The sequence below is a fragment of the Ursus americanus genome, chromosome 26 (assembly GCF_024610735.1).
Source record: "Ursus americanus isolate L20-20 chromosome 26, mUrsAme1.1.p, whole genome shotgun sequence".
Lineage (NCBI taxonomy): Eukaryota > Metazoa > Chordata > Mammalia > Carnivora > Ursidae > Ursus > Ursus americanus.
The window spans coordinates 16,035,619-16,043,886 of NC_142152.1; the positions used below are offsets into that span (position 1 = coordinate 16,035,619).

General features: G+C 47.5%; 1 protein-coding gene across 1 annotated transcript in view; it reads right to left on the reverse strand.

The window, feature by feature from the left end:
- Positions 1–922, reverse strand: part of SLC8A3 (solute carrier family 8 member A3) — a 138,511-nt gene extending 137,589 nt beyond the window's left edge. Inside the window, 1 exon segment of the mRNA XM_045807929.2 lies at positions 76–922. The gene's annotated coding sequence lies outside the window, so the exon portion shown is untranslated.
- Positions 923–8,268: the final 7,346 nt, after the last annotated feature.

The following is an 8,268-nucleotide window of genomic DNA, read 5'->3' on the forward strand; positions in this document are numbered from 1 at the left end:
CCGGGGGGCATCCCAAGCCCCCAGCCTCGGCCGCCCGCTGCGGGGGAAGGGCGGGAGGCTCACCCCATTACTCACCGTTTCCTCCCGGTCTCCCGAGCGGAGTGGCCAAGTGAAGGGGGAGAGGAAGGTGCGCGAAGCCCCGCCGCCCGGCTGCTCAGCGGCCGCAGCGGCTCATCGCCCCCGCGGGCTGCCCGCCGGCCGCAGCCGCGTCCGGGGCATGTCAGTCGGCCGCCGCCGCCGCCAGCGGGGCTCGTGGGCTCGCAGCCTTCAGGGGGGAGCGCGGGCTGCGGCCAGGGCAGGGGGCCTAGGGAGGAGCGGGGAGACCCTCCCGCGGACCCCGGGAGGAGCCGGGGCCGGGGCGCGGGCTCGGGAGTGAGCCCGGGGAGGCCCGGAGTCCCAGCCGCCGGCAGCGGGGGGATCCCTGCCAGGAGGGGCAGGAAGGCGGGCGGCCCGGCGCGCCCTGGCGGCTCGGAGGGACCCCGGCTCGCGGCCGCGTCGCCGGGGCTTTCCCGGGGCTGGGCGCGCGCCGGCTCTCCGCCTGGCACGCCGTCACCGCGGGGGACGTGTCGGCCTCGCCGCGCGGAGGGGACGCGCGGAGGGGCTGGTTTCTGGGCGAGCCGCGAGCTTTGCCCATTAAGCCGCAGCAAGAAGCCAAATCAAAAAGCCAATCTCCAAGCCTCCCAACCGAACGTCACCCTATCAGCTGGGAGCCAGGGAGCCGCGCCGAATGACAAGCCGCGCATATTTATCCTCGCGCGCCGAGGGGGGATTTTCAGATAGCGTCCCGAGCAGCCGCGGGGAAGTGGACCTGCGCCTCGCGGCCCCCCGGGCCCCGGGGGCCCCATGCGGGCGGGAGCCCTCGCCCGCGGCCACCCACCCAATCGCCGGAGCCCGGCGCCCGGCTCCTCCCGGCCGCCGGCAGTCCCGAGACGGCGGCGCGTCCTGACCTGGATTCCGCGGAGTCCGGGGCTCCGGGCGACGGGCGGGGAGGGCGGCCAGGCGGGCGCGCAGCACCGGCTTTCCCCTTGTCCTCAGGAGACGCCGCCTGCAATTCCGAAATTAAGTCTCCACCAACACATCTGTGGTTTTTAAATATAGCAGGGGACGATTACCCAGGCAGGGTCCACCCAGGCCTAAGGGAGGAGTTGAGGGGGATGGAGGTTGGCAGGGGAGGGAAAATAAAACTCCCTTTTTCCCCTCTTTTTTTTTTTCTGTTCTTGGTGCAGAACTCAGTCTGTCATTTTCTCAACCCAAATCAAACAACAGCTTGCGAGAGACGCTTGGGTGAGCGCTGGTATGTTGGCTTTGGGGTTTTTAAGGCTAAAAATACGAGGGGGCTGCCTCCCAAATTGCTGCTTACTCTGGGCCTGGAGCCTGGAGGAGAGATGGTCTTTTGATGCAGCAGCAGAACTAGGGTTTGGGGCTTGGCTCGGACAAAGTGTACACACGCAGCCTGAAATCGGCTGCCTGTAATTTCTTCTATATTTGTCAGGCGTGGTCCTGGAGGCATGAGGGGTGGGCAGGGTTCCCCTAAGAATGAGGTTTCATCTAGTGGATCGATAGCATTAGGCAGAGCTAAAATGAGCGTGGTGGCCGGCTGGCCCGTTGTAGAGGCACCGCTATGGATTCTGGGGCAGAATCACACGGGTGGGAAGTTGCTCCTCTCAGGCCTCCTTGCTGCCTGAAGCAGGTCTGCCGGGCCAACAAAGAAGGATCAGGCTTAGCAAGTATCAGCACCTCCTTAGGCCGCACAGCCTTGCTAATGAATTTGATTGTATTATTTCATGTCATCCTCATAAAACTCCGAGAGGCAAGTACAATTACTAACCCCACGGTTCTGTTGAGTACGCTGAGCCTTGGAGAGGCTAAATAACCCTCCCAAGGCCACAAGCAGCAGAACTGAAGGATTGAAGGAAGGCGGAACCAACTGGAGTTTCGCTGACAACCACAGCTCTATGGGCAACTTCCAGGCTCCCTGAGGGACTGTTCTGGAACAAGGTTTGGTGCGAAGACACAAGTGGGCGTAGGAATTAGAAAGCGTCTGAGCCTGGGATGATGTGAGTTTTTTCCTGATCCCTTGACTCAGTGCTCCTTCAGCAAATCGTGTGGTGGTTTCCATCCTGAGTTTGAGTCCTGGACGTGCTCCTAACTGAGCCTGTGACCTCAGACCCCTGAACCTTCGTGGCCCTTGGGTTCAGTTAAGGTTAGGGCTGAAACACTGACTGTAAGATTTCAGAATCAGGTTTGGGATTTCAGGATAGGTCACTGGTGGGATTTTCCTTGTATCTGTTTCCACGGAGATCCACAATGCTGGTTGGTCTACAGTCAAGACCAAGAGACGGCTGGTGGGTGCATAAATTGGTATCGTGTTTAGGAAGGGCACTTTTGAAAGATACATCAAATTCCTTAGAAAATACGAGCCTCTTTTGACTCAGTAATTTTACTGGTGGAAATTTATTCTGTGGCAATAATTAAGAATGTGCTCAAATACTTAAAAGGATATTTGTGATAGTGTTTATAATGGCGAAAAACTAGAAACATTCTTAATTTTCAAACAGAATTGGTTGAGTAGATTGTGTTACGTGGCATAATGGTGTATGGTACCATTATAAAAATGCTGGTGCAGCATTACATGTATGTGACATGGACAGGTTTGCATGATATGTTATTGAGAGAGAAGAAAAAACGGAACATAGAATGTGACACTGTGTGTGTGTGTGTGTGTGTGTGTGTGTGTGTGTGTCCTAGTAGCATAAAAACACCAAAGTGGTAATGGTAGTTATCTTTGGGTGATGGGATTCATAGTGATTTATTTTTCTGTTGAAGTCAACTTTATTGAGGCATAATTTGCATACAATAAAATTCACCTGTGTTCAGTGTACAGGTTGATGGGCTTTGACAGCAGGACACAAGCGTAACAACCACAATCAAGATACAGTACATGTACATCTCCCCTCAGCGGTTCTGAGCCCCTTTGCAGTTATCCCTCCTCCCCTCAAGCTACCATCGATCTGTTTTCCGTCACTGCAGATTAGTTTTGCTTTTTCTAGAATTTTCTTCTTTGTGTCTATTTATAGCTCTTGATATTTCTTCAAGGAACATTACCCATTCACTAAAACAACAACAGTGACAATACACACAGAATTGGTCTCGTCCTTTTTCTAGAACTACCAAAAACTGACAGGAGCTTCATCTTCTTTTCACCTATAGCAGGGTGTGGCTGGGCAGGAAGGTGGGAGGTGAGGGGAGCCGCTCTGCATGTTCAACCATTGCAAGAGGCAGAGTGACTGGTGGGGGTTAGCTGACTTCCAGGTAGACTGAAATAACAACACCCGGTTCTGCATTCTGAGCCTCTGTGTCCCCACCAGGAGCATGGAAGAAAAAATAATAACAACAGTAACATCCACTTGTGGGGTTGCTGTGAGGAGTCCGTGAGATGACAGTTTCTGATATAGAGTAATTCTCAAATCTACTTTTTCTCCCCCTTACCCTGCTTGCCTCCCACCATAAGCTCTACAATCAACTTTCTCCTCAGAACACTGGACAGAGTCCCACTCTCCCCCCCACTACATGCGTACACGGTTAAAAACAAACAACAACAACAACAACAACAGTAATTCTGATGACAGTCTGCCTTCAGTTTCTGCCATTGTTTATTCCTCATTTCTGGTTGTGGTCGGACTCAAGGAGATCTTCACAGGAGAGCCAGCAAGCAGGCTGTTTGTCGACAGCAGCAAGAGCAAGAGCCACAGACTTCGTTTTCAAGTCAGGAGGACACTGAGGCCAAAGAAGTGGGAGGATTCAACCCAATCACAGAGCTCACCCAGCAAGGAGCGGCTGGAGTCTGTTATGGGCTGATTGGGACCCCCTACCCTCAAAGGCACAGGTTGAACTAGCAGCCTCCTGCACTTCAGAATGTGAGGGCCAAGAGATAATTGAGTTCAATGAGGTCATTAGGCTGGGCTCTAATCAAATGACTGGTGTTCTTACAAGAAAAGGACAAGGACACAGATAGGCAGCGGGAAGACCATGTGAAGACACCCCAAGAAGGCCGCCATCTGCAAGCTGAGGAGAGAGGCTTCGGAAGAAATCAAATCTTCTGACACCTTGATCTTGGATTTCTAGCCTCCAGCCTGTGAGGAAATAAATTTCCATTGTTTGAGCCACCCGGTCCGTTGTATTTTGTTATGGCGGCCTGAGCAGGCTCATACAGAATCCGAGTCTTCTGGCCGATTCCGTGAGGGTTTGCTCTCTCCCAACTTCAAGGAGTTACTTCGGGTTATTTGGAACCTTGAAACAACCTGGATTTTGGAATTTAACAAAAAGGAAGGAAACCAGCTTTTACTGAATGCCTGCTGTGACACGGGGCTGTGCCCTTTTATGTGTGTTATTTCACTGGGGGTCTGTGGAATGCCTTCCACGTGCCAGATACGATTCTAAGTGCTAGAGATAGCTCTGGGCAGTGAAGGTAAAATCCCTGCCCTCATTGAACCTACATTCCAGAGGACGAGAGATGATAAACGTGAATGAACAAAATACATGGGGCTGTGGAGCAAAAATAAAGCAGAGGAGAAGGATAAGGGGCAGCTGAAGGAGGGAGGGGAAATCGTTAGGCTTTTTAATTGAAGAGAGTTGGGGAGTTTGTCCTGGCAGCTTCAATGACAAAGAGACAGTTGAGTGAGAACTCAAAGGAGGAGGGGGAGGGAGCCATGCTGTTGCTCGAGGGAAGAAAGTTCCAGAACAGCAAACTCCGAGACTCCTAAGCAGGAGTATGTTAGACCTGTTCAGGAAAAATTGTTATTTAGACCTCACGTCCAGGTTGGGAGAGCACAGCATCCCTTTATCTGGAGAAGAAGAAACTTCAAGTAGGAGAAGTCACTCCCATGAGGTCACCCAGACAAGAGCAGGTAATGCCCTTCTTTCTCCAAAGGCTGGCAGCACAACAGGGGAGATGCGGTGACTATTGAGAGCCCGCCGTGTGACTTCTTCGTTAGGCCCCATGGTTCACCATTACGCCCCAGGGCTCTACCAGGTGGTGTCTCTGCAGACATGGGGCCTCAGGCGCTTCCCCAGGAGCAGCCCTGCCTGCCTGGGCTGCCTTCAGCTCTGCTCCTCACAGGCACTGCTGTACCCAGGTGCCAGCCTTCAGCGGCCCTGGGACCATACCATCTGAGAGCAGGGGAGGGGAGGCAGAAGCAGACAGTCAAGTCGAAGCTTAAAGTAAGCTCTGGAGCCGCTCTCTAGGAGAGAGAAAAGCCCCACAAGGAATGTCTGATAATAGGGTAGTTTAGTAGGACACAAGATTTGTTTGTTTATTTATTTATGTATTTATTTATTTATTTATTTTAGAAAGAGAGAGAGAGAATCTCAAGGTGACTCCGAGCTGAGCGCAGAGCCTGATAACGGGGCTCCATCCCAGATCCCTGAGATCATGACCTGAGCAGAAACCAAGAGTCCAACGCTTTCCAACCGAGCCCCCCCCCCCCGGCGCCCATACACTTCTTAACCTTCTTATTACTTCTCTTTCCAAAATTTGTCACTTAATTGTTTTTCTATTTTTTTCCTTTATTAAAATTGCCTATTGAAGCAGAACCACATACAGACAAGGGCACAAGTCCTAAGTACAAGCTCAGAGAATTTTCACAAAGTGATTATATGTCATTGAATCATCACCCAGAGCAGTAAACATGACACGAGTCCCAGGTACTCCTCCGGTACCGCGCCCCGGGACACGTCCTCCTTCTCTTCAAAGAGAACTGCTCTCCTGACTTCCGAACCCTTGCATGAGCTTTCTGTGATTTTTGAACTTTGGATAAATGGAAGCATAAAATGTACTATTTTGTCTGCTGGCAGCGTGTCTATAAGGTTTACCCAAAGTGTGTTCGTTGCTTTTCTTTGCTGTAGTGTTTCCATTGGGTGAATACGCCACAATTTCATTTTTCATTCTGCTCATGATTGACATCTAAGTTGTTTAGAGGTTTGTTTGCTTGTTACTATTTTGAATAATGCTGCTATGCACGTTCACATGCATGTGTTTTGGTTCACATATGTACTCGCTTCTCTTGGGTCTATACCTCGGAAGGGACTTGCTGGCTCGTGAGGCATGTGAATACACAGCTTGAATTGATAATGGTAAGTTTCAGCGGGTCCAATCTATTTAATTTTAGCCATTCTGGTGAGTGTGTATTTCCTTGTGGCTTTCATTTACATTTTCCTAGTGACTATAAGGGGAGCACTTTTTCCTCTCTGTATTCGAATTTGGATATCCTTGTTTGTTAAGTGTCTGATCAAGTCTGTTGCTTATTTTCCTTGAGGGTTGTCTGTCTTTTTCTTATTGACCTTGTGAGGGTTCTTTACATATTCTGGATACAAGTCCTCTGTCATTACATGCGTTGCAACTATCTCCTCCCAGTCTGTGGCTTGCCTTTTCATTCTCTTAATTGCGTCTTTGATGAATCAAATTTTTTAGTTTTAATGTAGCACATTTATCATTTTTTCTTTATCCTAAGTGCTCTACGATCCTTTGTCTATCCAAAGCCATCAAGATATTTTTCTTTGTTATCTTCTAGAATTCTTATTTTTTATCTTTCAAATTTAGATCTATGATTCTTCTAGAATTTTATTTTTATAAATGTTTTTATTTGGGTAAAATTGACACAGTGTTACATTAGTTTCAGGTGTACAACATAGCGATTCAACTTCTCTATATGTTACCCTGTGTTTCCCATCAGCGTAGCTGCCATCTGTCACCATACAATGATATTACATTATCATTGGCTATATTCCCTATGCTGTGTCTCTTATACCCGTGACTGATTCATTCCACACCTGCAAGCCTGGATCTCTCATTCTTCTTCACCCATTTTTGCCCATCCTCCCACCACTGCCCTTCCCTCTAGCAACCATCAGCTTGTTCTCTGTATTTATAGGTCTTTTTTAATTTTATGTGAAGAAGGGTGAAATTTCATTTTTTTTTCCCACGTGGACATACAGATGACCCAGTACAATTTGTTGAAAAGAGATCATTTCACCTGCAACCTCACCTTTTGTTACAAACCAAGTATTTGTGTATGTATGGGTCTGTTTAGGGACTCTCTAGTTGGTTTTATTGGTTTATTTTTCTTTTCTTTTATTCACATATGTCTTAATTGCTGTAGCTTATAAGAAATCTTGATATTTAGTAGAATGAGTGTTTTTGCTTTGTTCTTTTCGTGCATACCTTGGTTATTCTTGGCCCTTTGCATATAAATTTTAGAATCAGTTCATCAATTTTTCACAAAAAAATGCCTGTAAGAAGGCACTGAATCTATACATCAATTTAAAGAGAATTGACATCTTTATAATATTGAGTCTTTTGACCCTTGAACGTGGACTACTTATTTAGATCGTCTTTAAATTTTCCCAATAATGTTCTAAAATTTTCAATGTATAGGTCTCACACATGTTTCTTTAGATTTATTCCTAGGTATTTAGGTTTTGTGATACCAAGTAAGTGGCATTGTTTTCTTTTGGCCGTTAAACAAAAATTTGTTGTTAAACAAAATTTCCTGTTAAATTGTCTTTATGGTAGATAAAACACAACTGATCTTTGTGTACTTACTTTGTATACAGTGAGAGTGCTAAAATTTTTAGTTCTCATAGTTGTAGATTTTGCCTTTTTATTCATTTTCCTTATACATCATCATGTTTACAGATTTCTTCCTTCCAGATCTTTCATTTTTGCACTGGTTAGGATACCAAATACAATGGTAAATAGAAGTGGACATGGTGGGAATCTCTCTGTTTTTTTCTCTATCTTAATGGAAATGGTTTCAATATTTTCCCATTAAATATGAGGTTTGCTATATGTTCTTCATAGAAAATCTTTGTGATATTAAGGAAGTTCCCTTCAATTCCTAGTTTCTTAAAGTTTTTTGAAAAATCATAAACTTGCGTTGAATGTTATCTAATGCTTTCTTTACATACACTGAGATGATACGGGTGGGGGGAAGGGCAAAGAGAGAGGGAGAGAGAGAGAATCCGGAGTAGAGAGCAGACTCCACACGGAGCCTGACACGTGGCTGGATCCCATGACCCTGAGATCGTGACCTGAGCCGAAATCAGAAGTCATACACTTAACCGACTGAGCCCCCCAGGCGCCCCATGAACTCATTTTCTAATGTTAAACCAGCTTTACATTCCTGAAATAAAGGTATTTGGTTGTGATGTACTATCCTTTTATGGGTATTATTAGATTTGGTTTGCCTACAATTTGTTAAGGATTTCTGT